This window comes from Musca autumnalis, unplaced genomic scaffold (genome assembly GCF_047663935.1).
Source record: "Musca autumnalis isolate F117 unplaced genomic scaffold, ASM4766393v1 scaffold_3, whole genome shotgun sequence".
Taxonomy (NCBI): domain Eukaryota; kingdom Metazoa; phylum Arthropoda; class Insecta; order Diptera; family Muscidae; genus Musca; species Musca autumnalis.
This window is the reverse complement of record NW_027411866.1, coordinates 92,767,137-92,794,749: the sequence shown is the minus strand read 5'-3', so window position 1 is coordinate 92,794,749 and position 27,613 is coordinate 92,767,137. Positions and strand designations below refer to the sequence as shown.

General features: G+C 34.1%; 1 protein-coding gene and 1 long non-coding RNA gene across 2 annotated transcripts in view; both read right to left on the bottom strand.

The window, feature by feature from the left end:
• Positions 1-25,711, bottom strand: part of LOC141399675 (uncharacterized) — a 126,034-nt gene extending 100,323 nt beyond the window's left edge. Inside the window, exon 1 of the mRNA XM_073978842.1 lies at positions 25,659-25,711. The gene's annotated coding sequence lies outside the window, so the exon portion shown is untranslated. The remainder of the gene's footprint in view (positions 1-25,658) is intronic.
• Positions 11,212-11,864, bottom strand: LOC141399674 (uncharacterized). Its single transcript, XR_012411899.1, has 3 exons — positions 11,588-11,864; positions 11,467-11,517; positions 11,212-11,408 (listed from the first exon to the last, which is right to left on the bottom strand). It is a non-coding gene; the product is annotated as an uncharacterized lncRNA (long non-coding RNA).
• Positions 25,712-27,613: the final 1,902 nt, after the last annotated feature.

Here is a 27,613-nt window from a genome sequence, read left to right as displayed (position 1 = left end):
TACATATTTAGACTACCAAAACCCTAGTAGGGTTTTGTACTGTCAGATCCAGTTCGGATTTTATGGCCTCATCTAAACCGGGCTAAATCTACACTTTTTTGCATTTATCAGGCCTTTATCTCAGAAACGAATAGGAATTTGTCCTTGCTGTCTTTAGCAATATTGTAGCCCTAAACTAGTAGAACTTCCCCTTTGAAAAAACCACATAAGAAACATATCATCTAGGGTATCAAAATCTATAAAATATAGAAAATTTTACATAATTGCTAAAATTCTGGTCAGTATCGGCTAAACTATTGGGAGTTGAACCAAGTAACCTATTGCAAAAATTTTCCAAATAAAATTCTCAACAATTCTTTAGAACATTCTAAAACTCTAAAATGCTTACTTTATGTTGTTTAAGCGGTATTTTGCATCATATCTTTTACAACACGTATTTCAAACACAGTTCACACCAACAATTTATTCTCGAATTTCGGATTTCACTACATTATTGACATTTTTATTAAATCGTCGTTGAAAAATGTACTGTAAACAATAGCATAGAGGCATTTTACAACAATGACATTTTCTAGAGAGTTGTGTATTACATTCCAGGAAATATTATTCCAAAAGTAAATATTCAGAAAAAATTAACGGTTTTGGAGATACGGTGCGAAATGTATAAAAATTTTGGAATTTTTGCATATATTTTGAAATTTGAGCCAATAAATGTAGTTTTTCGAGTTCAGTATTTCTCCAGTTATTTTATTCTTGTCCTTATCTACAAATTTGCTTCAGAGGTCAGAAAAAAATTCGCATTGGTTTCAGAGATATAGCCCCGAATTTCTTTAAAAACTCAATATTTAACCATGTTTAGATGGGCCATAAAATCCTAGCTGGATCTGACACAACAAAACCCAACTAGGGTTTCTTGTCGTTTGGGTCTGTACTTTCAAAAAATCCTCAGTTCGAATTGTTTGCACAAGATCACCTTAAAAATGTTGCACAGTGTAATATTTGATTATTTTTCAGATGGAATCAATAATTATGAAGAAAGAGCGACGAAGGATGTCAAAAGAAAGGGGCCAACGGCCAAGATTTTTTGTGCTTGTATTTTGTTTAATGAACTCTTTTACTAAATACTACATGCAAACTTGTATCAAAAAGAAATAAAGTGCGCCGCATAGAAGCACTTCGTATGCTATTGTCCTGTGTTGTTTGGATCTTAGAATGAGGTCATTAAAATCTATTGCTTTGAAAGAGGACGGCGGTCTTTTCTGCACCTTGCTATCAATGTTTGCACCCAATATAGTTGGTAACGAGATCCAGGGCTTCATCGACCAATACATTCACAGTGAGATTTATTTTAGCTGTCCATGTGGCTATTATGTCTGTGCATTTTGCGGTGGATGATTTCATATTCCTCAGAGGAAGAACTACACTAAATTAGCTATGTAGACGTTTAACCTATCTCTCCACGCCATGGTTGTACAATAATATGCACATATTAGGATCTATATGGAGGTTGTGAAATATCAAGAAGGTGTACTTTAAACTGTTTTGCGGAAGTTTTCGTCAAAGTCCCTGTTTCACTCAACAGGTCTCCGACTTCTTGTTTCTGTATTCTGCAAACTTCTGTCGTCCACGCATACAAACACGGTTGAAGGGTAGCTTTCTCTATGCAAATTAGAAAGTCTTTTTAGGTCAAATGCTACAATGACAGTCACGGAATATTCTGGTTCAGTCCTCAACTTATTACATAACTGTGTAATTAGATGTTTGTGTTCGTTTACGTATACTAGCCATGGGAGCCACCGTGTTGCAGTTGTAAGCACTCCCGCCTTGCACTCAGGAGGTCTGCGGCTCAATTCCTAACCAGATTTTCATACATCTGCATTTTTGGCAGCTTTCATTTGCAGAGTATTTCAGCCATGAAAAACTTCCATACAAGAGCGGCGATAGAAAATAGTTTCCATATCATTGAGCTAAAAATGTAAATATTCTAAGATAGGAAAAGTCAATTGTGAAAAATTTACTGTAGGTGGAGTTAACCTCTGTTGTTACGATATCATAACAACATTCTGTTAAACGAAAACTGTTACTCATTGGAATGTTGACAAGAAAAACATTTAAACTCAAGTTTGACGGCATTCACTTTTGATTTTTTTATTAAATAAACAATAAAAAAGTAAAGAAATAAATTTCAGCCGCAAAACACGACGTTTATGTTTTCTGTCGCGAGAAATGGGAATCAAAAACGATTGGCATTGCTGTTATCAATTCCAGTAAGTTGTTTTGCCATCTGTAACCAAAATGTGAAACTAATATCATATGTTTTTGGAAAATGCATTTGTTCTAATCTTTACACCTATACGTTTTTGATTGAGCTAATATGAATCGGCTTGCATTCAGTGATATGAGAAAAGTCCCCTTGTCCTTTTGGGGATGTTCTGAGAACACATACACATGCATATGTATATGTTGGACACGGGTGTCCCATGAAAATCATTTCTTAACATTTCAGCTCTGTTCCTTTACGTGCAAGAATCTTCAACTTTTACCACTTTTTACTCGAAAAGCGTTCCTTTACTTCGGACACCATACAATTCATATGGGAGTAGTTTTCAACTTTTACTACTTTTGCCGGTTTTACCATTTTCAAAAGTAAAGGAACAGACCATTCATTATAAATAATTTTTTTATTTGTTAATTCAGGGCTGAGGTAAATACATAATATGGATTTTTTATGTATGACTGACGTTTTCTCCTGGTGTATATCTATTTCCTTTTCCTCACAAAGTTCTTGAACGGACGTGGAATGGAATGTAATGTTTACATCTGTGGAACTGAACAAAATACATATTACATAAATTTTCAATTCTTAAATACATGTACTTAATTACCATTCCATTTTCCTACTCTTCTCTATCATCTGGTTAAAATTGATCCCAACATATACAGTCATTATTTTTGAAAGGTGTGACTACGATGTGGATCTAATGGAATGTTGAAATAAGCCCCGTTCATACGACATGGTACATAATTCATAGCAACATGATTCATATTTTCATACTTTTTATTTACTGATTTTAAAGAAAGTTTCAGCAAAAAACGAGTTAATTTAACTGATACAAACCGAAAAAATATTTGCCCTTCATTCAGATATCTACGAGTATTTAATATCAAATTATATTACTTTCATTCATGCTTTCTATTTTCAAAATTAACGAGAGAGAGACCTGCCAAAACATCTTTTTGGTATACAGACTTATCGCAGGCATTTGATTTTTGTTTCTAAATTTGTACGCGAAATGCAACTACAATGAAAGAGAGGACAGAATTTGCTATGATTTGAGTGTATACTAGTCGTTAAACCGTTTACTTTTGGTTCACGTTTTGCAGTTTTTCTAAAAAATTTTCCGTTTTTAATAAATTTTTAAAATTTGTATTTTTCCTGTCATAATTAATTTATTTCGATAAATTCTCTCAATTGTTAGAGATGGGACATATGGTAATATTCAAAAATGTTTTACAATCGTTGAAGTTGAGGTTCACCATTTAATAAGTCGCGAACTGTCAATATATTTTATAAAATATGAATATATTTATATTAACTGAAGTGTTTTAGCCACGATCTCATAATATGGACCATAACAAATAATTTTCGTGCAAGCTGCGTTGGTGGTAATACAAAAAAATGGGTAAAAATGTGTTGAAGTTAGCAAGCTTTTTTGTGTTTTTTCTTGATTTCTGCTCAAACCAGGGAAAATTCAGACCTGAGCTCAAAGAAAGAATTGAAGAATACCCCTTCGGCAACATGATTCTAATGTGTGACTTCTCGATATATACAGTGCATCCCCCTAAAATCGATGCTGACATTTTGAAGTTTTGAAATCGGGGTTTTTTGAATTTTTCTTATAATTGGGGGGCGCAACCAGATAATGACCTAGTCTGTTTATTGGATTGTAGAACTCGTGATTCCACGTCGTTTGATGTATATCTCATGAGTGTGCTCCCCACAGCTCCTTAGTAATAGGAGTCCAAAGTCAAATTTTTGGTGCGTAATTTTTCTTTAAAAACCTATTTTTTTGCTTAAAAATTTACAACTGTGACTCATGTACCCTTGAACACCGCGTGATTTTAGTTTTTTTCCGCGCCGGATTCAATGAGCCCTACCGCGATCGAATCCATCCATAGATACCCTGAAAATAGGAAAATAAGCAAAATTTTATTTTGACTAATCCGCATACTTAACCGCGATTGCCCTTAAATTTTTTTACATAAATGGAATCCTTTATACACGATTATAATATTTGTCAAAAAGGTGTGTCATAATTTACAGAGACTCGGGAGTAGTATTCGTATTTAACAAAAACTAGAATCAGGTAGCACATCCGCGATTCTTGACGAATCTGTATAAAATTTGTCTTATTGACGTATTTTTAGCAGGGGGTCACTGAAATCGGATGCGCCTTATAATCATATGAACATCGCGTTATTTTTACCCATATGAAGCATTTTGGTGTAGTAAGATGCAATTGATGGCACACTTTGGCGGTTAAATGAAACATTGAAAAATGCAAACATATTGACAGAGATGCACTCGCTCTATGCGAAAAGCACATGCGCCTCAACTGATTTTAACTATTTCGCGCGTTATACGGTTTTTAACTTTTATGTTTTTTGTTTGATTGTAATATCTATATCACTCTTTATTTTCTAATTCTATTGCTTATCACACTATGCAAATATACTTTCACGATGATAAACTATTTTCCTTGAAGAGGTTTTAGAAAAATAATTCAGGTTTTGTTAGGAAATTTAGCGAAATAGTAGAATAACTCCAAAAAATGTTCTCAAATTTTTCGTATTAAACCAAACAATATATTCTTGAAATAATGTTCCAACAATAAACTTTTGTCTTTTGTTGTAGCTGCAATATGCAATTTAAAATCCTATTCAATAAAATTTTGGTCTCACATTTTTCTGCACATTGTCTAGATTCTGTACGTATTTTTAATTTATTTTTTAGAGATTTTTATGGACTCTTGAGTAAGAATAAATAAAATTTACTCCAAGATTCCTTCATTATTTTTTGATTTTCCGCGAAAATGAAAATAAATTTAGCTAATATTTAGGAGTCTACGAATAGATATTAAATGTTGTTACCGATTTATATATACATTTTGGTATTACAACACAAAGGGCATTTTTAAATATTTTTTCTTTATAAGGGAATAAAACCCCCCATTACTTTTGGGCGCAACATCCAATTTTGTGAACGCGAACATATTTGAAACCACGATTTTTTTCTGAACCCATGTAACAAAAATCGTGAATGTGCTTGTCAAAATTTTCTTAAATTTTTTCTCGATGGAATTGTAAAGGAAATTTGAATTTTACCATATTTATTATATCGTCTTTCGAAGAGTAATTTAAATTGAATAATGTACAAAAATCGTTGTTCGTTCTCAAAAATTTGTATGGGAAATGAAGTAATTATATCGTAATGTGGATTCGAACAACGAATAGAGAGCGAATTAGCCTTAGTATGAACAAGGCATAAAGTTTGGGTGTGTTTCATGCGCACACATTTTTGTTAAATATTTTTCAATTTAAAGTAAACATTTTTTCTGGGTATAATTATAGTGCTTTGTGTCCTTTCTACTTCAGGGAGGTAGACAAATCCTTTTCAGGATGAAAGCCCTTCGAGAGTTTATAAAGGATATAAAAGGAAACTTTCGCCACAGTTCAAGTTTTTGAGTCATGGCGTATGAATTTTTCAACTATTTCCCTATAACGCTTGATAACAAGAAGCTTTATATCTCTGTTTCGCGTTACTGTAGGCAGCATCGTTTTGAGATTACATGATTATTATTTTCTTGGTTCCGGTGCTAAAAGAAAACAAGCAAGAACGGTGTTAAGTTCGGCAGGGCCGAATATTTTAAACCCTACAGCACCACCGTATTGAAGTAAATATAAACAATTAGTTACTACGAAGCTCTTTCTCTACGTTAAGTATAATTCCTAGAAGGAGAATAATGTCTTTGCTGATGTCAATCACTTTATACTGTGTGGAGGTTTTTTACCCATTGAAATTCCAATATTCTAAGTTACATTCACTTCAGAAGGAAAATGTAGCACACCGTTGTTTTTTCTATCCTCTGACTAAACACAATACCAAATTACAGCAATCTCGGTTCGAAAATGTGACAAAACCCGTCGAATACCTAAAACTTTCAAAATATAGAAAATCCTTGAGTGTCATTTTATGGAGGCTATACAAAGTCCTATACCCACAAATTTCTAGTGGAAAGTTTTATACCCCCCACGAAGACTAAATACCAAATTTCAGGCATTTCGGGGGATATTGAGGCCACAACCTTAAAAATACCGAGAATCGTGGACCTATACAGACAAATATCAGGTGGAAAGTTTTATACCCCCAACTAAGACTAAATACTAAATTTCAGATATTGAGGCTAAATCCTTCAAAATACCGAAAATCGAGGGCTTTTTTCTATGGGGACTATATGAAGACCTGGACGTTCTAAGTACCAAATTTCACCCATTCGGTGGGATATTGAGGCTAAAACCGTCAAAATACCGAAAATCGGGAGGTACCGTTCTATGGAGGGCTATATAAAACAATGGACCGATATATTCCATTATAAAATTATAAATCTCTATCTTGAAAATTGCGAGCTGTATCTTGATTTCAACTGACAGACATGGCTATTTCGACTTATAAGTTTTTGCTGATCAAGAATATATCTGGAAAACTATCTATAATCGTATTTTGCATTTTAACAAAATCAAAACAATTTTTGATACTACATCAATGATACATAGATTAAGAACAAAACGTCACTCCAAATCTTTTGTGTTGCCAACTTTAATCGTTGCGCGCAAACGATATGACCGTTTTAATTATTATAATTAGAAAAAATTCTAAAAAAATCGCGGCTTAATAAAAAGCTTTTATATTCTATTATCGTTAATTAAATGCACCTCTTTGCGATGAAGGAAAAAATAAAATTCGAAAAGTCTCAATCGGTTGGCGAAAAACCAAATTTGTTAAAAAATTTTACGTGTTTACAAACATATTTACACCCTACACCACTATGTGGGGAGGGTATTAAAAGTTGGTTTTGGCCAAAAAGTTTGTAACGCATCGAAATAATGGTCATACACCCATACTTATAAATATTAAAATGAATGTCTTGACGAGCTGAGTCGATCTGGCGTCCGTCGGATCGTCACCAAATTTTGGGTGTTGATGGGGAAAGGGAAGAAGCCTATTGATTTTGGTTATGGCCGGATAATATTTAGTGGTCGGAATGGTCAATAAACTTATTTGGAGAAAAATACAACATTTTTAAAAGCGAATATCTAAACTTCTTTATGAGGTATACCAAAAGCAAAACCTGGCAAAGAAAGTAGAAAATATCGCCATTCTAAGTATGTAGGTTGTCGTAGGTGGTCAAACAACGAAGACATCGCAATAGTCGCAATTGAAACCCATCTTTTTATTTTTTTTTTTCGATTTTAGTTATAACGCGAATATCACATCTTTGGTTGGGGACCTTCCAAAAGCAAAGTCTGCCTATGAAAGTAGAAACTCCCATCTTTACAATATTGCAAAGTAGGTTTTCTTAGGTGGCCACTAACGGAGACATCGCAATAGTCGGTAATATCTTGCAAATTTCCATTGTTTTTTAAATCACGCTACTGATTGCAATTTTGATCGGATCGTCACGAATTTTTGAGGGTTAATACAGGTCTCACAGAAGAAGAGGCCTATTGATTTTGGTGATGGTCGGATAATATTCAAGGGTCGGAATGGCAAAAAACTTATGTGAAGAACATTCAACGTTTTATTCATATGCGAATATCTCCGCTTCTAGTAGGTGTATTCCAAAAGGAAAGCCCGTCAATGGAAAAAGATAAGATTTCCTTTACATTGTTGCAAAATAGGTTGGCGTAGGTAGTCAAACAACGGAGATATCGCAAAAGTCGGTAATGCAACAGGTCGCAAGTTTGATAGGATCGTCACGAAATGTTGGTGGTTAATAGGGTTCCCAGAGAGAAGCACGTTGAGTTTGGTGATGGTCGGATAATATTCAAGACTTGGAATGGGCAAAAACTTGGGTGGACAAAAATTCAAAGTTTTATTCTTATACGAATATCTCCGCTTTTAATATTCGTATTCCAAAGGGAAAGTCCGTCAATGGATGAGGAAAATGTCACCTTTATTATGATGCAAAATAGGTTGGCGCACATTTTTTATTTGAATTGTACTGACGAGTATCTCAGCTTTGGTTAGATGCGTTTCAACAATGAAGACATTCTGAGCTTTAAAATGCTCCCAATTGGGCTACCAAAATTGATGAAATGCTTGTGATGATGAAAAAGACTCTGGGATATCCTAATTTCCAATTTATGAAATTGTATTTCCATGTCAGATATTTCTGTTTGACATATTCCAATGGGTGCCACCGTGGTGCAATGGTATGCACACCCGCCTTGCACGCTGAAGGTCGTGGGTTCGATTCCCCGGCCAGTCAACATCAAAATTTTCAACGGTGACAAAATACCCCTCAGTAATGTTGGCGACATTTCCTGAGTATTTCAGCCATGCAAAACTTCTCTACAAAGTGGTGTCTTAAGACACGCCGTTCGGACTCGGCGATAAACAGTAGGTCCCATATCATTGAGCTAATATGAATCGAGGTGCACTCATCGATATGAGAGAAGTCTCCCTTGTCCCGTATGGGATGTTTGTGGAACAATTATATATATATATATATATATATATATATATATATATATATATATTATATTCCAAGGAGAGAGCTTGATAATGAAACTAAACAATCTGAGCTTTAAATTAACATATTTTTAAGTTTTTACTTTAATGACTAATACCTCTACTTCTATTGGGTGTATAAAAGACATGTAAAATGCTAATCTAGAAGACCAGCAAACCTTTCAATCAGTATAAAGTAGATGTCGACAATAGTCATATATAAAATTCAGTTCGCCTTAAGTCATATGGTATAAAAGCCAGATGGGTGAAAACTTTAGTATCTCCCTAAATGAAATGTTTGCGAGTGAAAAGCTTATGCACAGGGGTTGTGGTGTAGGGTATCACATAGTCGGCGCCGTCCCGACTATAGCATAAGCTCACTTGTTTTTTGTTTGTTATTATGTTATTATTTTCGCGATATGATTTTGTGATCATTTTTCCGATAGTACTATTTATGTGTGCTATTATTTGCTATTTAGTGCTATTTATTTGAAATAATAGCACTTATACTTACAAAAAATATATATAAAAAATGCCATTGTGAGAAATAAAATGAAACCTAAATGATGAAGGTTGGAGCTATAATATTCATGTTATCCGCAAAAATACGAAGAAAATATGACGAAAAAATAAAAATCATATTATTCTAATTTTATTTTATTTATGGTTTTATAGAAAAAGTTGAAGAAAAAATGTTTGAGTTCTTTGTCTTTTAGTTTTCCTATTGGCGAATATTATTAGAACATTATATTATATCACAAGGACTTCCAATTGTGGCATAAAATTAAAATAAATATTTTTAGATTCACTTTTGGCAGTTTTGTTGAGATGTGTATTATTTTATTGTTGTAAAATAATTTCAGCTTAATCTCGGGTTTAAACATTTAAAAACAACAAATTTTATTTAAAGTGGGATGCAGTTAAAATTGATTTAATTTCGGGAAAGGCAAAGAATACTAGTTTCGTCCAACGCCACTTGGACTCATCAGTTCTCTTAGTTCTTTGTACTGAAACAAAGAACTCTTCCCCAATTTTATGACGACCAGAGCTCAAGAATAAACGTAACCGATGAATTCGTTTAAATGCGAATTCATCTGAAACATTTAAAAAATCTCGTAGCCTCATATGTATTTTATAATTTTGGTATATACAAGTATAGGTCTACGACCATTATTTCTATGTATTAAAAAACTTTTGGGCCAAAACCAACTTACCCTCCCCACATAGTGGTCTAGAGTATAGCATTACGAAACTTGGAAGTAGTACACACACAAGTCATAAAATTCAAATTTCTGATATATAAATATTTTCCTATTTTACATAAAAATTAATTAAATTAAATTAAGAATACTATTGATGTAAATAATTGCATGTTTCCACATTGTAATTATGTATTTAGTTGACAATCTTACGTTGTTTCCCTCTTATTAGCAATGCCCATTGTAGCATCGCTGAATGATTCTTCTCAAAGGCTAAACAACTAGTTTATTCCACCACCAACCCAACTGTACTGTACATAAATACATCTTTATTAAACCGCATACCATTCAGATCCAGATCAGTGCACTGGACAAACAACATTGATGTCCAGTGATGAGTTGTGGCGATAAGGCCAACACTACAACAACTTCTGACTACGAACATTATGCCAACCACGTTTTGTAAAACAATTCTCAAAGTTTTATTGAAATTAGCGTTGGTGGTGGCTAGCGCTAGCTCGGTTAGTTTAGGTGTTGTTGGCACATCAACGTAAAACAAACAAAATTAAATGAAATCACGTTTGTGCATGAAAAACCTCTTTGTTTTTAATTAGTAAAACCAAAAGTTATTTTAATTTTCGGTTTTGATTGAAAAACAATTTCAATCGAAATCAAATTGGTGGATGTATTGCAACCAAACCTCCAGTCCATTTTCCGCCTCACCAGAAAAAAATCCAAATTTAAAAAGTAGCCCAAAAACCAATAAATATAAAAATGAAATGAAATTTGTGCATATGTTTCAATTAAATTCAATTTGCAAACCATTATTTGCCGTTTGTGCAGACACACACATGCATAGTTAACTACATGTACAACAGAAGGACATATGCATACATACATACATACATATATGCATAGAATTCAAGTTATGGGGTTGTGTGTGACTATTAAATCCCCAATAGAAAGTGTCTTCGAGACAACCTTGATGAATCGTGCACGACATACCCAATTCGTTCACGACTCTTTGCAGACAGCCCTTTGGGATTGTTGACGACATTTTCACACAAGTGTCCGCCTATTCATGCACGACAACTTGGGCGACAGGGTAAGCGAAGTTGTCGTCGGTGACAATGTACATGACACTGTCTTGCAGATAGTCGTTGACGACAGTTTTACAGACACTGTCTTGCTATTTGTCATTCACGACCCTATTAAAGACAATTTCAGTTTGTTGTCGTGTGTCAAATTTTTATTTTTATTAAATTATAAAATATGTATATTATGCCTACAAATTGTATATTAAATTAATTATACTTAATTCCCGCATGTTCTGCAAGTCAGCACTTTCTTCCAGCTTTACCGCGCCTCACTTCTTTCCTCAGACAACTGAGGGGGCGATCTCGTTCACTTTGTGGACTCTGCAAAACAAAATATATGACTGTTGTAATTAATCACTAATATATTCAAAAATCTTACCATATACCATCTGCTTCATATTGCGATTTTCAAAGTCGTCATGCCTTCAACCTAAATCCACATATTTAAAGAATAACTACAATTACTTTTAATGTAATTTAATCTACTTAATCTTACTTACCGTTTTAGTTAATGCACTTTGTATGAATAATACATCGTGACGCGGTTTCCAAATTTTATGATTTTTTAACATTAAATTTATTACAAATTGAAAATTGAATATTTTCATAAATATGTATATGAACATATGTACAATTATTTCAAAGCTCGCTTTTTTGAGCATTTTTTGGGTTTGTTTCCAAGACACAATGCAAGACATGGTCATGCAAGTTGTCGTACATGACAATTTCATTGATTTCGTCAACGAATCGTCGACGAAAATGTCATCAACGATTCGATTTTCTATTGGGTCTCTACGTATGTATGTATGTGTGTGTGTTCGTTGTTATTTCTAAGTTCTATATTGGTTTTGTTGCTGTTGTTGTTTTGGAATTTAATACGTTTTCTATTTGTCGAGGAGGGCAAAAAGGCAAAAGTAAATATTGAAACATTTCCATATGGTAATTCATTTTATATTTATTGTATGATTGTGTGAGAGTTATGTTTGATCATGTCCACACATTGAATCTCTATAAAAATAATGTATGTACAGGTTGTTAAATAAATGTTTTTATACACCAAAAAATATACAACATTTGAAATAGAACATAACATGAATTTTCAACACTTTAGAAAAGTTGTGGCGATGATGATGCCAATTTTATTTTTATAATCAGATCTTGTATTGAGTACCTTTACTTACAATGAGAGCCCAAAAAGATTTTGAACTGATGGGTACGCCCAACATATTACCTTCAGTCTGCAACTGTAAAAAGAAAAAGTAAAAAGTGTTAACGTCGGCCGGGGTTCAACAAATATTCTGAACTAAAATGGAATATTTAGTTTTCTTTCTGTTCCGAAAATACCTATGTCCGTAATTAGTGGTGCGGAAGTTTTCTGACCACTGGGAGTGTGGCTTAAAAATATGAAATAACTGAAATCCCAAACTCTTGGTGGAGAAGCTTTTTGGGCACTGGAAATACTAAATGTAGACTTACAGATCATTTGATCAATAAATGAAGGTAAACACTTCAAATTAATTAAAACCAGGCGGGCGGTACCGTTATAGGGGAGCTATGTATATCAACAAGTGAGACTATGTACACAATTTTTGCTGGAGAAATATTTTTACCATTGATGACCCTTAATGACAAATTGTCTTCAGTTATGCCCTAAAATCGGACAGTATGATTATACAATGCTTTTCACTTGAGTAGAACGCCATACCAAATTTTTTCAACTTTTTTTCCGTTTTATGCAAAATATGAAGTGTTGATTTTTTTAATTATGTTTTATGTGTATGGAGTAATCTTAGACATTTGTTTATACGACGAAAGCAAAATAAAGTCAAAAATGTTGGTAAAAAATAAGAATACACCTTTATATCCTGCTTCGGCAAGAATTCCTTTCATAATCAAAGCTTGCCTTATGCCTTCAACAGGTTAATTTTTGAAAGCGTACTGTCTGCTGCAGTCGTAGATTTTAAGCATAAGCCATTCCACACATTTTAGCGAATATTTACCAATGGAATAGTTTTATGAACAAAATGATAAATGGAAGTCAGTTTAGACCTTAAATGTAGATAAAACTTGCAAATACCTGAAATCTGATCACTGATAACAGTATATATCAAATTACATCACCAAAACGTGGGCCTATAATTTTTAGTCGAGAAATTTGTTGACCAAAGGGAACTCTAAATGCCAGATTACAAAATAATAAGTGAGAAAAGGCTATAGTCGGGACGGGGCCGACTATGTGATACCCTACACCACTACCCCTGTGCATAAGCTTTTCACTCGTAAACATTTTTTAAAGGGAGTTACTAAAGATTTCACCTATCTGGCTTTTGTACCAAATGACTTAAGGTGAACCAAATAATTAATATTTAATTTTATATTTGACTTCTGCCGACATCTACTTGGTTCTGATTGAAAGCTTTGCTGGTCTTCTTGATTAATCGTTAATACACCAAATCGAAGCAGAAGTATTTGTCATCAAAGTAAAAACTTCAAAATATTATAATATTTTACCATAAATGCCACATGTTGTATTAATTTAAAGCTCAGATGGTTTAGTTTGATTATCAAGTTTTCTCCTTGGGATATGCCCAACAGAAGCAGAAATATCTGACATGGAAATAAAATTGCATAAATTGGAAATTGGGATATCCCATAGTCTTTTTTAACATCACAATCATTTCACCAATTTTGATAAAGAAATTGGGAACATATCTTCATTGTTGAAACGCATCCAACCAAAGGTGAGATACTCGTCAGTACAATTCAAATAAAAACCGGAAAGTGGGATGTACGCCAAGCTTTTTTGCATCATTGCAAAAATGGGATTTTCTACTTTCATAGTCAGGCTTTGCTTTGGGAAGGTCCCAAACCAAAGCTGTGATATTCGTCATTATAATTAAAATCGCAAAAATGAAAGTTGGATTTCATTAGCGACTATTGTGATATATTCGTTGTTTGACCACCTACGAAAACCTACTGTATTTCATTAAAAAGGTGATATTTTCTACTTTCATAGTCAGGTTTTGCTTTTGGTATACTCCTTACAGAGGCTGAGATATTTGCCTTTGAATAAACAATTGACGTTTTCTCCAAATAAGTTTTTTGCCCATTCCGACCCCTGAATCTTATCTGGCCATCAACAAGTCATCACCATCCGGGGTCCCCATTAACCTCCGAAATTTCGTGACGATCCGATCAAAATTCAGACCAGTAGCGTGATTAAAAAAATGGGATGTATTACCGACTATTGCGATAACTCCGTTATTTGGCCACCTACGCCAACCTACTTTGCATCATTGTAAAGACGGGATTTTCTAATTTCATAGTCAGACCTTGCTATTGAAAAGTCGCCAACCAAAGCTGTGATATTCGTCATTATAACTAAAGGAGAGTTGTGTTTAATTTGCGGTTATTGCGATATCTTATTTGTTTAGAAAGGTGATATTTTCTACTTTCAATGTAATGCTTTGGAAAAAAGTTGACTTTTTCTCCCAAAATTTGGTGACGAGGCCCAAGTCCTTCATAAATAGTAATGCTTTCCAGCACCACAATACAATAGTTAGTTAACAATAGTTAGTTATATAGTTATGCAATTGTTTACTTAATGAGCAGAGTCCTTAATAATTATGAAGGACTTGGGCGTCAATTTCTTTCACCCCAAATGCGCACGACAATTTAGAAAGGAGTTCTAAAACAATTTCTTTCACCCCAAATGCGCACGACAATCTAGAAAGGAGTTCCAGTAGTGAGAAGCATTTTCGGATATCCCGAGTGTAAATTTCATCACGGTTTTTTAAACTTTCTTACACTTCGAGTCATTAAATCTTAAAATTTTGAAATGAACTGCGGATATCCTGGAGGGGCCGTCATATTCTACAGTGGTAAATATTATCTAAAATGTATGGGAATGACTTATGCGTAAAATATACGACTAAAGGAGACAGTACGCTTCCAAAAAGCACGCTTTGTTAGGCATTACACCTTTATTTAAAGAATCCTTGCCAAAGCAGGATATACGGATAATCAGGAGGGATATACTTGTACTGAATGTTACAGAAAGTACTTCGTTTTTAATTTAGAGTGAATATGCATCGATATTCTAATACAATCTTTCTGTATTCCCAAGTTTTAAAGGGCGGTTCTCTTCAAATGAGCCAAATTTTGTACTTCAATTTTTGACTTTATTTTGTTTTCCTTGTATAATTCTTATACAAATTGTATTTGAATGCAAATGAATGACTAAATTTACTCCAAACACATGAACCAAAATATAATAAAACTTAAAAACTTCATATCTTGTATAATTCGGAAAAAAATTGAGGTTGAAAATAATTTTGCAGGGGGATTCTATTCAAGTGAGCGGGAGTGTATATGTAATGATATGATGATAAATTTAGGGGGAAACAAAAGATTATGCCATTTTGGTTATGTCGTGTGGCTCTTTATTATTTAGTTCAATTATAAATCGCTTATAATGACTTCAAAAGTTTGTCAAAAAGACCATATATAAAATGTTTCAAATGACTTTGTGCGTGAGGTTTTTTTTTTATCGAATCACTTGATGATTAAAAATGTATTTTATCTTAATCAAAATACGATACATATGTATATGATGTGACCACAACATTTTGTTGGAAAAGTTTCTTTCTTTCCATTAGAAACCCTAAATGCCAAAATACAGCCAATTAAGATGGTAAATTTAGATAAAAACTTCAAATACCTAAGCGTGGCAAAAATCAAGGAAAAATGGTGCTTCTAAAGCAAAAATTTAGCAAGTGGTTTATTTTTTTTATTGTTTGTAAGAATCTTTTTAAGTTGGGAAGTCAAATTTCAATCGACAACGAAACTTGATTTTTTGAGATGTGACAATCTTTTTTGGTGGAAGAGTTTTTTTGACGGCTGCTACTCCTAATGTCAGTCAAAAGCTAATTTGGTTAGAAAATTTAGCTTATCCCTTACTTCAGTGTGTGTTGAAAATAAACATTTAAAATATAATTATCCATACGCAACATAAACCAGGAAAGATATGTATTGTTATACCCACTACTATAATATGGAGGATATAATTAACTTTGTCCTTTGTAACACTACGAAATATTCGTTTGATACTATTCATATTCTTGATCAGCATCAAATTCTAAGTCGAAATAACCATGTCCGTCTGTTGAAATCAGGACATAGCTTGCTGTATTTAAGATATATGTATATTAGGCCGGGGCGATTTGTGTGGAAGGAAAAAAACTTAATGGGCCCTTCGTGTTTCTGATTCCTGGGATTGAACTGAGCAAAAAAGTCCACTGGACCAGGTCTACGATGAAAATCGAGCCTCCCGATTTTGACTTGAAGTTTTTTATTGACGTTTTTTGGATATTTTGCCATATCATGGGGAAAACCAATGAAATCGGTTGAAAAATGCGTGAGGTATGCCATCTTTAGTGTTTTAACTTTTTGGTTTTTCCTTTATAAAAGATTGGCACCTTGTTTTTATGTAATTATTAAGTAGACAAATTCAAACTACAATCATACGCACTAAGGTACCAACTTTTATAAAGGAAAACCCAAAAAGTTAAAACACAAAAAATTCCATAATTCATCTATTTTTTAACCGATTTCATTGGCTTTCCCCATTTTGTAAAGCTAACTACATTTCCTTCTTGATAAATAATGACGCAATTTAGTGTCGTCATCGCAGCGTAGAGTATGAGGAAAACCATTTTCCTGTCTTTAATGCGTTTTTGTCGCACTTAAATCACTATAACATAACCATTTGTTACCCGATTTTTAAAAATTATGGCTTGTTCGAAAGACATTATTTTAACCTTTTAAATAAAAAATAAGCTGAAAATGTCCGTTGCAGAAAAAAGATGTTATGTCCGTTTTAAGTTGAAAATCCAAGAAACCCCGTTTTTCACTACATTTACCGTTATAAAATCAAAAAACGAAGTGACCCAAAGAAACCAAAGGTATTTTCGTCTTCCATGGACTCCCACAATACCGAATTTATGCATTAGAACCCCTGCAAATTTTTACTGTAGCACAGTGTAATTAGTCTTCGTTAATATGCAGGAAAGTAATTTTTCCATTTAATTTCAATACAACTCGTGGTGGAGAGTATAGAAAGATCGTCCTGGCTGAACTTAACGCCGTTTCTATTTGTTACAGTGTTTTATTTAACTTGCTTTGGTCCGTTTAGTTCAAATCTGGTAACTCATTTTTAACACAGTTGCAGTTGACCAATCGAACTAAAACTTTGCACACTTTTCAGATATGGATGACAATACATGAATATGGGCCCAATTTGTCCTACAGCCCCCATATAGCGGTACCACCCGATTTCAGGTATTTTGAGGATTTTATCTTCATTTTTGCCCGACTTAGCTGTCATTTGGCATTTCCAATGATACAGACATTTCCCCACCAAAAATTGTGAACATAGGTCCAGGTTTTGGTATAGCTCCCTTATAGCGGTACCACTCGATTTCAAGTATTATGAGGATTTTATCTTCATTCTGAGGCCGAATTGGCTGTAACTTGTCATTTGGAGTCCCCAATGGTACAGAAACTTCTCCACCAAATGTTGTTGACATAGGTCCAGGTTTTGATATAGCCCCCATATAGTGGTACCACCCGATTTCAAGTGTTTTATGGATTTTATCTTCATTTTTAGCCAGAATTGGCGGTAACTTGGCATTTGGTACAGAAACTTCCCCACCAAAAATTATGGACATAAGGTATAACCTTTATATAACGATACTACACGATTTTAGGCATTTTAAAGCTTTTATCTAAATTTTCGGCCTAAATTGACAATAATTTTGTTCTCAGTGGCCAAAAAAATATATTTACTAAAAAAGTTAAAAATCTATCTATATATAAAAAAAAATGATGTTAGTTACTACGCTTATAACTCAAGAACGGCTGAACAGATTTTTACAATTCGCACCAATTCGGAATCGTCTAATGGCAGAAAAGGATAAAACCTAAAAAAACTGCGAAAAAATTGCAAAAATATTTTTTTGAAAAAAGTCAAATTTTCTACACATTTTTATCGAGCTTTTGCGTTTGGAGTATTTTTGGATAGATTTTGGCGAAAATTTTACATGCACCAACAGCGAATGACATTTTTGTGCTTCTATTATGTCAATTTTTGAAAGTTCTGGAGATATTTTTATTTACAATCGATTTGAATAAATTAATTAAATAAAAAACAATTTGCTTTCTGCTGTATCCAAACTATTCTTTATGCAAATTAACAGCGAACATTAAAGGTGACTTTAGTCCAAAAGGATATTAGTGGTTTCAGCGATGTAAACATTATTTAATCGATCTCAAAAAGCAAACAGATTTCACTGCTCATTGTTTTGTCGTGAAATAGTTTTTAGCCGTACGTAATAAAAATTAGGCAGAATCTCATGTGTTTGTAAAATGAATACCTTGGCAGAACGCAGAGCGGGAAGGCCAAGACTCCATTAGAATGAGGAAGTTATCAACGATATCGAAAAGCGTAATTTTTAAAATTGGAATGAATGAAACCAAGAAACAGAAGGGGTTGGAATTATGTTCTTAGTGCGGCTTAGGCGAAATGTTTTGTATCGGACCACAAGTAAGTAACCACGAAAATTTTTATTCACATAAATTTTTAACTATACTTTACTTATGTCGTTAACTTTCCGGTCGCAATCACAATGCCGGGAGTCAGAACTTTAACGTTCAAATCTACACCAAAGCTCTGGAAGAAATGCTCCAAATGGCGGTTTGAATAGAGCTTTATTACGTTTGCACAACTGACTACATACTGCTCACACTCTTCTCTTTGAATTCTTCCAGTTTATTAAGTCAACTACTGCATTATACAGCTTCAGTAGACAATTTAATTATGACAATTGCCTATGCCAATAAAAATAAGAGTCATAACATTCCCTTTCATAGATATCAGGCATAAGTTTGACTTTAAATTCTCATGTTTCATTATACAAAATCGTTGAGTCTAAAGACTCTAAAAGGCACGTGGATGACACGTCCAAAACAGAAATGACCGTAGAAGTTACTTCATCTAAAATAGCGACCACCCATCTGAATATTACCAATTCACACACGCGTTATTAATATTAAAACACGTGTTCGATATAAAATTACACCATTGAAAATCTCAGCGTTTATTCATTTCGATATTGCAAATGGATACATTAAGTTTCCGAAAAATATTCATAATTTAATCTCAACGAAAAGGGACTCACACCTTTTACATCTAATATGTCTGATGCGATAAACCTAATCAGTTACCAAAACGATCGTCTCTTAGAGGTTGATGTGTGATACATATCTCTTAGCTATATACAATTTTTTTAATAAAAACTATTTAGTTCATATGGCTGAATTAAGTACATTAATTAAAATCTGATGAATAATAACGTCGCATAATTGGGCAAAATTTAAATACAAGTTCAATTTTCTATTTACTTGGAAAATATCTCTAACTATATCAAAGATTCTAAATTGTCTTTCTACCCAGCATGATAGTAATCTTAATAATGTTTGATTTTATATCACCAAATAGAATGGAATTTGCACGAGAAGAGTGTACCCTCAGCCGTTTACCAAAAACAAAAAAGAAGCAAACACAAGTTTAAACAGCGAGTTTAAACCAAGTTTGGAAAAAATTGTTGAAAAATTTGAGAGTTATCCTTCATACTTCATGGACTAACCCCGAAAAAAAATTGTACCGATGAAATAGGAATAGTGAAAACAACCTTCTGCAAAAAAATCAAACAGATTCGAGATGAGTCCTCAAAGTCCACTTTTCCCAACTTTTGTGTGGAAGGTACCCGATGTACTGGATGAAATAATACGATGTGCAAAGTTTGGACCAATCAGATCTCCCTGCGAGAGTTATCTTCAGGATTTGGCATAGTAGATGGTGCCGTCAGGGTTTCTTGGAATTTTTACCCCAGTATATCAGGAAGTATGGACTTGCCCCCGAAAAAAAGTGTATCTTGGTAAAGGGGCCGCAAAGACAATGTGCCGAAAAAAATTTCAAAACCATCCGATAGAAGCTCCTAAACTGCATTTATTCCGAATTCTGTGCGGTAGGTATACGAAGGAGTAGATAAATATGGTCCATATTTAAACCCGATCTATATCCGGAAGGAGTAATACGATTTGCAAAGTGTGGACCAAATCGATTGCGCCGTTCGGTAGTTATCGTTCACACCATTTTATAGAACAATTTCGAACTTTTGTGGTGGAGGTACCCGAAGGAGTGGACCGATATGGGTGAACTTCGAACTTAAACTAAGTTTGGACAAGGTATTATGAAGTTCAAAATTTGGTTCGATTGATCCATTCGAGAGTTATCGTGCACACCAGCCAGACAGACTGGCGGACAGGGCTTAATCGACTCCAAATTGTCTGAAAGAACTTCGTCCAAACACTCTTGGGGTCAAAAACTATTATTTAGATGAGGCACATTTAGCCTAAAGGCTGATGGTATAAAAAAAACAGGAAATAGGAGGTACTGAAGATGTTTTGATCTAATTATGGACAAATATTCTGTATCGGGCGACATATTAATTTGTGATATTGACACAATTACCGCAGTTGTCCGTGCTACCAGAGCCATTGCATCTAATCCATAGATGAACAAGAAGAGTACGCCCCTCTAATTTAAATTAGGATTCTGCATACAAATGCACTCTCTGTGCTCAGCTATGATTTTATTCCGAACTTTCGAATTCGGGAGATCACCTTAAACAGAGAAGTCAGAAAGAAAAGCTGACAAAGATGGTTACTTTTATTAAGTATCGGATTAATCGGATCCCTCTGTTCGAAATAGGTTAATTGATTAAACGCAAATTTAAATGAGCTCTAATAAACCTGTTTATGTGACAGATATTCCAGGTAAATAGAAACACTTTGCCTCTTTCTTCGACAAACTGACATCGAAAGTACAATTGTCTAATGTGCATCTGCGTCAAAGATTGTCCTAAATAGTTCAAAACAAAGAAACATTTGCAATTGAACTCGACAACGAGATAGCAATGATAGTATAATAGGTTTGAACCAAAGCCATCGACTTCAGTATCTAACAGACTGCGAGACGAAGTTCGCCGGGCCCCCTAGTAAAATATAATTTAAAAAATAAAGTTTCAGTGTTTTTTTAGAAATGCACTTAAAACTAGGAAATAATTTGTCGCTTAGCCACAATAAATATATTCTTTCTCATGATGGAATTTCTCAAATAAAACGCTTGCATTAAAATTATAAATGGCGGCAAAATTAAACGGCAAGCGTTTTATTTGAGAGATTCCATCATGAGAAAGAATATATTTATTGAGGCTAAGCGACAATTATTTGAGCCGCTCAGTGCACACTTCGACTAACTCCACTTTTTGAAAAATTTGAGATTTTAGTGTCAAAGCCTTTGATATCGCCATATCTATTTATGATTATAATATCTTTCCTGAATAATAAAGATGAGCACCTTTAAATAACAAGTTTTCATTGACCACTGAATAATATGCAATTTTTTTCAGTGCACACTTCGATTAACTCCACATTCAAATGTAGCTCTGCTCGCAACGTGTACATGCAATACTCTTTCGGCTTTTGTTGAAACCATAGATGGCCTTTAGAAAATTATGACGTATATAACATACATTTTTGACGTATATTACATACGCCGAAAACGTCGTAAACCTAGCCATGAAGAATGACGCTAACATAAAGCTAACATGAATTAATTACAAATATTGTTTTATAACCGAACTGCCAACATTAATTTTTATGTGAAACCTGTAATATATATGTGTATAAAACTAAGTTTTTCGTTAATAAAAAAATTCAAAACCTAACTTTATTACTTTTTTCAGTGCACACTTCGATTAACTCCACCATTACCACAACATTACTAACGATTGTTTGTTGACTATTGTTTTTATTTTATTTTATATACCGTTAGATGAAAGCTATACCTGCTATTATGCATTCTACATTACATATTTGAATCCATATTATCAGGGGAATTTTAAAAAACAATATGCACTTCATCTTTGATTTTCTCAACTTTTTGTTTTATGGAGTTAGTCGAAGTGTGCTCTGAACGCTTCATTTCCTAGTTTTAAGTGCATTTCTAAATAAAACACTGAAACTTAATTATACCCTACACCACTATGTGGGGAGGGTATTATAAGTTGGTTTTGGCCAAAAAGTTTGTAACGCATCGAAATAGTGGTCCTAGACCCATACTTATATATACCAAAATGAATGTCTCGACGAGCTGAGTCGATCTGGCTATGTGTGTCCGTCCGTCAGTCCGTCCGTCCGTCTGTCCATCTAAACCTTGTAATCACGCTACAGGTCGCAATTTTGATTGGATCGTCACGAAATTTTGCATGTTGATGGGGGTCCCGGAGGGGAAGAAGCCTATTGATTTTGGTGATGGTCGGATAATATTTAGGGGTCGGAAAGGGCAAAAAACTTAGGTGGATAAAAAGACAACGTTTTTTTCCAAAGCAAATATCTCAGCTTCTATATGGGGTATACCAAAAGCAAAACCTGACAATTAAAGTAGAATATATTACCTTTCTAATAATGTAAATTAGGTGCTCGTAGGTGATCAAACAACGAAGATATCACAATGGTAGCATATAAAACCCCAATTTTCATTTTTGCGATTTTAATTATATTGACGAATATCACAGCTTTAGTTGCAAACTTTCCAAAAGCAAAGCCTGACTATGAAAGTAGAAGATCTTGTCTTAACAATGATACAAACTAGGTCGGCGTAGGTAACCAAATGACGGAGATATCGCAATAGTCGGTAATACATCCCATTTTTCTATTTTTTTGGAAATCACGCTACAGGTCGCAATTTTGATCGGATCGTCACGAAAATTTGAGCGTTAATGGGGATCTCACAGATGAAGAAGCCTATTGATTTTGATGATGGTCAGATAATATTCAGGGGTCGGAATGGGCAAACACTTATTTGGAGAAAGGTCAACGTTTTATTTCAAAGCCAATATCTCTGTTTCTTTTAGAGGTATATCTAAAGCAAAACCTAGCAAGGAAAGTAGAAAATATCACCTTTACAACGATGTAAAGTAGGTTGTCGTAGGTGGTCAAATAGCAGCGATATGGCAATAGTCGATAATGCATCCCATTTTCCGATTTTTTTTGTAATCACGCTACAGGTCGCAATTTTGATCGGATCGTCACGAAATTTTGGGGGTTAATGGGAGTCCCACAGAGGAAGAAGTCTACTGATTTTAATGATGGTCGGATAATATTCAGGGGTCGGAATGGAAAAAACTTATTTAGAGAAAAGGTCTACGTTTTATTTCAAAGCTAATATCTCTGTTTTTTAAGAGGTATATCAAAAGCAAAACCTGGCAAGGAAAGTAGAAAATATCACCTTTACAACGATGTAAAGTAGGTTGTCGTAGCTGCTCAAACAACAGAGATATCGCAATAGTCGGTAATGCATCCTATTTTCTGATTTGCTTGTAGTCACGCTACAGGTCGCAATTTTGATCGGATCGTCACGAATTTTTTGGGAGTGGATGCGGGTCCCACAGAGGAAGAAGCCTATTTAGTTTGGTGATGGTTGGATAATATTCAGGAGTCGGAATAAGCGAAAAGCTTATGTGGAGGAAAGTCAACGTTTTTTTCTTATGCGAATATCTCCGCTTCTGGTTGGAGTATTCCAAAAGGAATACCCATCAATGGAAGAAGAAAAGATCTCGTTTATATTCATGCAAAGTATGTTGGCGTAAGTGAGCAAACCGAGATATTGCAAAATTCAGTAATAAACCCAATTTTTCCATTTTTTGTAATCACGCTACATGTTGGAATTTTGATCGGATGGTGACGAAATGTTGGGGGTAGATGGGTGCTCCACACAGGAAGAAGCCTATTGATTTTGGTGATAGTCGGATAATATTTAGGGGTCGGAATGGGGAAAAACTCATTTGGAGACAAATTCAAAGTTTTATTCTTTGTGAATATATCGGCTTCTAGTAGTGGTATTCCAACGGCAAAGCCTGTAAGTGGAAGAAGAAAATATTACCTTTACATTGGTGTAAAGCAGGTTGGCGAAGGTGGTCAAACAAGGGAGATACCACAATAGTCGATAATGCATCGAATTCTACCATTTTTTGCAATCAAGCTACAGGTCGTAATTTTGATCGGACGGTCACAAAATTTTGGTTGCTTATGGGACTCCCAGAGAGAAAGAGGCATATTATTTTTGGTGGTAGTCGGATTATATTCCCTAAAAGAAATGTTTAGCAGTGAAAAGCTTATGCACAGGGGTAGTGGTGTAGGGTATCACATGGTCGGCTCCATCCCGACTATAGCCTTTGCTCACTTGTTTTTTTTTTGAATTTCTGAATTTTACAAGGGGTGACCCCCTCCTCCCCCCTTAAATAAACAAAGGACGGCTTGGAAATGGATTTCCGGATCACTTAGTTTTTTTCATAAAATAAGATTGCTTACTTGCAGCACACCAAGAAGTTAATTTTAATAAATGTGTTTATTATTATATCCAATACATTTTTCATCTGGGAGCCACAGTGTTGCAATGGTAATTACGCCCGCCTTGCACTCAGAACGTTTGCGGTTCAAACTCTGACCCTGGCATCAAAATTTTCTCCGGTAGCAAATCCCCTCAGTGTAATGTTGGCGACATTTCCTGAGTATTTCAGCCATGGAAAACTTCTCTACAAGTGGTGTCGTATGATACGACTTTCGGACTTGGCGTTAAAAATTAGGTTCCATATCATTGAGACAATATGAATCGGCGTAAACTCATTGATATGAGCGAAGTCTCTCTTATCTCTTCGGGGATGTTGCGGGAACATATGTATGTGTATACATCTTTCATCATAAGTTTTTCATATATGCATGTAAAATGTTAGTTGACAAACTGTATGTGTGATGGAATATTGAGAGAAAAAAATATATTCGAGTAGCAAAACTGTTCATAAACCTACCGACACACATCGTTATAACGCAACGCTTGCATTTTAATGTTAACCATCAGAATTTTCTCTTTAGATAAATATACAGAATGGGAATATGTAAGTGGAAAAGTATTTGTACGATACACAGTGTAGCTGTAACAGAGAAATTAAATTTAAAATTTGACATTTGAAAACGAAAATTGCACAATTTAATATAAATGCTTGCAATCGAATCAAGCGTTTCAGCTTAACGTCATGGATATATAGAAGTAATCCCTGGACAGAAAAGGTAATATACATTCATTTTATAGGGAAATTGAAACGTAAGCAAATGTCTCACAAAACATTAAAATTAACAAATGATGTCAAAGCTTAGGAAAATAAGTAGCATACTCACAACTCCACTATGCGTTATGGTCCCAAATCCTTTTTTTTTTTCTGGACAACCTTTTTTGAAGGTTATGCGTTATGGTCCCAAATCCTATTTTTGTGGACAACCTTTTTTGAAGGGGATGTTATTCATAATAAATGTGTAAAATTATCAAATAAATATTAAGCCTTTAAAATTCATTGAACAAGGTGGTTCCGATGTAAACCAAGACTTACTTACCATAGATTCTTATCTTCCCAGAACTTCAAATGTTAAATTATAACTGAATCACTTATAGTGACGTACATTTAGTCCGACCGAAATTAACATGTTTCATTTTAAATGTCTACACTGACATTGATACGTAAATGTGTATGTATTTACTATGAAATCAAATGAAAATACAATTACAAGTCAACAATATAACAAATTGTTTATGTTCGTTTTAATTTGTTCATCGTGTTAAACATCTTTAGCAATGTTTGACATTTCAATTTTATTTGAAGATTTTACCACCACTGTGTGTGTCTTTAAATATCGCGTCTGAGTGCATGAGAAAGAGTACAGATTCACACGCCGTACTAACTCGCCATCAAATGTACTCCTGCTAACTTTGAAATTTCCGCTTGGCAGCATAGACTGTGTAACAAACGAGAATTTCTATAAATGTTTGTAATAGAACACAGTGTTCCACAATTATAGAGATGTGTTGATGAAAACATATTTTCTGGCCAGAAAGCATGGCCTTATGGCAATTTTTTTTAAAGCAAAACATGCCTATCCTCCCTGACGTTACTCACATATATTAGAGATACACTTAACATTTGAAATTATTAAAAAACATTATAATGATAATCTAACATATCTAGACACTGTCCATGACATTAGATCAAATTGTAACCTCGAAGTACTTCTGAATGCAGACTTATGTAAATATAGATGAATAAACGAACAGACGTACACTTATGTGTTTATATTCTCGCTGCTACCCACTTGTAGTAACAATTGGAATTGTGAATTTTGTGACTCACGTCGTATTACAAATTCAATTACATGCTTAGGTTCATTTTCAATAAAGCAAATTTTCTTTTCTTTTTCTGTGCATATTCATATGAGTGTGTGTGCGGTTGTGTACAACTGCAAATAAGCCAAAAATATACTTGTGTGGAACCACTGATATCACAGAGAATAAGTAAGATATTTTTCTTAAAACCCACCCGCACAGCAAAGAAAAAAACAACGATGACGATTATAATAAAAATAATAATAATGTAATGGTAAAACAACAGAATGCCACTTCAATTTGAATGCGTCTCTATTATGATATTTTTTAAGGAGGATAATTGACTTGCTCTAAGATAACATCTTCTGCTGAAAATAGTATGCCCCCAGTTCAAAATGCTACTCAAATACACAGTTGAATTTAAGGCAAATAAAAACAAAAACCTAGACTCAAGAACGTACAAGAATATTAAAATTGTTGTGAACTTTAAGGACCAACACATTACCAGCAATATAAATTAAAAAAGATACATTTAATCAAATAATAATCCATATTAAACACATATGTAGGACGCAGTTAGTACTAAAATTGAATTATAAGCAACCTTAGATCAACTTGGAATGGCGATTGCATTTATAGTTCATTGAAACGCAACCTCTTTTTTATCACGAGACCTAAATTGGTGATGAACATAAAATAATACCACTTATAGGAACTTTCCATAGCTAAAATCCTTAGGAAATTTGGCAGGCATTCTAATGAGAGAATTTGCCTTTGCCGAAAATGTGATGTTCTCGGCAGGGATTGAACAATTAACTTTCTGTGTACATGTCACTGCATTACGATGCACACTGCACTGTGGTTTAGCTTGCATGGAAGAGATCGACAAAAATATTTCTAATCAATATATCGAACTGAAAATTATACCGTAAACTCGTGGTGACTAGAAGATAATTTTCCCCAAAAATCGTCAGGATTGGTCCACTTTTAGGTATAGACCCCCATAATGGTACTTCCAGTTTTTTTATTAATTTCAAGATGTTGGCTATATTTTCAAAGTGAATTCGCTGTAATTTGACTTTTTGTGTTCTTTGATGGTATTAAAAATCTTACACAGGTCCATGGTCGATAGAGGTCCATGTCTTGGTATATCCCCCATTTTTTATAATTTACCTCCCGTTTTTTTATAATT